The sequence below is a fragment of the Ovis aries genome, chromosome 15, assembly GCF_016772045.2.
Source record: "Ovis aries strain OAR_USU_Benz2616 breed Rambouillet chromosome 15, ARS-UI_Ramb_v3.0, whole genome shotgun sequence".
NCBI classification, from domain to species: Eukaryota; Metazoa; Chordata; class Mammalia; order Artiodactyla; family Bovidae; genus Ovis; species Ovis aries.
In genome coordinates, this window is record NC_056068.1 from 46,501,446 (window position 1) to 46,504,732 (window position 3,287).

Here is a 3,287-nt window from a genome sequence, read left to right on the forward strand (position 1 = left end):
TAAAGAAAGCTGAGCACTGAAGAATTGATGCTTTTGAACTATGGTGTTGGAGAAGACTTTTGAGAGTCCCTTGGGCTGCAAGGAGATCCAACCAGTCCATCCTAAAGGAGATCAGTCCTGGGAGTTCTTTGGAAGGACTGATGCTGAGGCTGAAACTCCAAAACTTTGGCCACCTCACTCGAAGAGTTGACTCATTCGAAAGACCCTGATGTTGGGACGGACTGGGGGCAGGAGGAGAAGGGGATGACCGAGGATGAGATGGCTGGATGGCATCACTGACTCGATGCACATGAGTTTGAGTGAACTCCAGGAGTTGGTGATGGACAGGGAGGCCTGGCATGCTGCGATTCATGGGGTTGCAAAGAGTCAGACATGACTGAGCGACTGAACTGAACTGAACTGAACTGAACTGAAGGATCCAAGTCTGTAGAGCTATAGACTTACCTGTTTTTCTATTTGGAGTCCTGAGAAGAGACCTGAGTGGTTCCAATTTCTCCCATCTCCCCAGGCTGAATGTCCCCTCTGGGAGGTTAGAGTCAGGATGTATAGTGAAAGAGTATGGATTTTGGAGTCAAGAAGACCTGGGTTCAGATTCTAACTCCACCACTTCCTAACAACATCTCTTAGCAGACTCTGATCCTCCTCTTGGATTCTGGGTTCTGTCCCCCTCATTTAGGGATGGTTTTCTATCTGCAGAGGGCTGTGTTTCCAGGTACAAATCCTTCACCCTGGTCTGGAAACTATCTCAATGCAATCTTCCTTATGCTATGTATCTCTACAATTACAAGCACTGACTGGGATCTTTGTTCCTCCACCAAGGATTGAACTCAGACAGTGAAACCAGTGAAAGCACTGAGTCCTAACCACTGGACCACCAGGGAATTCCCCCATAAGCACTTTTGAGCATTCTTTTCTTAATTCTCAAAATACCAAAGTGGATTATGATTCTGATGCAAATGAACTATAATGTGCATTTTTTTACCGCACCACCAAGCAATGCCCTCATACCGACCGGGTGTCCTTTAATCAACCCAATTCAGATATTATCTACCTGGAGATAGTGTCAGATCCCACAGATTAAGAGCTCAGTCCTACAAGACTACCCCCTCAAGCCCCACCCCTGTCCAGATCCAGTTTATCACTTGTGCTTCTGGCCAGCTAGTTATAGATTGGAGATATCCCCACCCTTGACTTGGGTTCCATTACTTTGCTAGAGCAGTTCCTAGAACTCAGAGAAACATTTTACTTACTAGATATTGGTTTATTATAAAGGGATATGACTCAGGAACAGCCAATGGATGAGATGCATAGGGCAAGATACATGAGAAGGGGCACAGAGCTCCTCTGCCAATGAGACACTCTCCCCAAATCTCCCTGTGTTCCCCAACCTGTCAGTCGCTGTCCTTTTGAGATTTTATGGAAGCTTCTTACATCGGCACAGTTGATTAAATCGTTGGCTTTTAGTGACTGATCTCAATCTCTAGACGCTTTTCCTTCCTCGGGGGTCAGGGAGTGGGTCTGAATTTTGCGAGTGCATGCACAGTAACTAAGTCGTGTTCAACTCTTTGTGACACCATGGACTATAGCCTGCCAGGTTCCTCTGTCCATGGGATTTCCCAGACAAGAATACTGGAGTGGGTTGCCATTTCCTCCTCCAGGGGATCTTCTCAACCCAGGGATCAAACCTTCATCTCTTATATTGACTCAGACTCTGATTACTTTGTTGATTTCTGTTAGTTTCTCTGACAAACCAGCTTCCATCCTTAGGTGATCTAGGGATTTTCCAAAAGTGACTACATTAACATAATAAAAGACACCTTATGGGCTCTCAGTTCAGTTCAGTTCAGTTCATTTCAGTCGCTCAGTTGTGTCCGACTCTTTGCGACCCCATGAATTGCAGCAGGTCAGACCTCCCTGTCCATCACCAACTCCCGGAGTTCACTCAGACTCAAGTCCATTGAGTCAGTGATGCCATCCAGCCATCTCATCCTCTGTCGTCCCCTTCTCCTCCTGCCCCCAATCCCTCCCAGCATCATGGGCTCTCAACACTTAGGAAATTCCAAGGAGCTCTGTGCCAGGAATAGGACAAAGATTGGCTAGATATATACATTAATATATATTTCTTATAAATCATAATATTGCAGAAGATAATGTAATTCTTTGCATTTTACAGGTGAGACTGAGATTCATTGAGATAAGTTGCACAAAATCACACAACTTTTAAAAGGCAGGACCACTGGTACCCAGATCTTCAAGGTTTGAAGGAAGGCAAAACAGCATAATGGAAGGAAACAAAGCTTTAGAGGCAACCTGAGCTCAGTTCCTGTCTCCCTTCTAGCTGCAGGGCCTCATGTAACTCCCTTAAGCTTTCTCAGCTTCACTTTCCTCTTCTGTCAAGTGAAGAGAAATGTTCTGGAGAAGAGTTTTGAGAATGAGATAAATTAGTATATATAAACTCCTGTCACACAGAATCAAGAAGCATTGGATTTCACCCCTACTCCATCCATCACTCCACCTTCTAGGCCCAGGCTCAGTCATCTTCCCATGACATCATTCTGTTCCCTGCCCAGGATGGGAAATCAGGCTGGAACATAAATAACTATGCTAGAAGAGAGAAAGCAGTAAGTACTCTAGGAGCAGACAAGCTTTGTGAGGATGACCAAGCAGGATTTCATGGAGACAGTGATATTAAAATTTGTACCTGAAATGTTTTGTCAGATTTCCAGAGATGGGAAATAGATGGAAGGACCCCAAATTCCACATCGGGTAACTAGATAGGGCACAGGGTGACGGATGTGTAAGTATTCTGTAGAAGACTGCATAGTGTGGGAAATGGCATTATTCAGGCTGTGCCTATGTGCTAGGTTCTAGGGTAGCCCTGGACCACCATACTTGAGCTCATATTCCAGGCTTAAAGGCTTGGAGTATGAGCTCTCCATGAGCTCATGAGCTATGAGTATCAGCCCTCCCTTACTGAGCTCCCCATCACCATCTGATGGACATTAGGAACCTGGGCCCAAGCTGGAGGGACTGACAGTGGGGGACCTTCTTCAAGGCTGTATCTCCTTCAGAAAGGATGGTGGGAATGAGGATCAGGGAGTGCCGTGAAGGCTGTGGGCAAACCTACTCCCACCCCCTGGAAAAGCTGGCATGAGTGAGCAAGGCCCAATATCTTGCTTTCCACAACTCCGACCAGCTGGGATTCTATTTTTAACCAGTACTGTCTTAGTTGACAGCTTGGAACGCCTTCTCCCTCCTTTTCTTCCTTCCTCCTGCCTCTTGCAGCC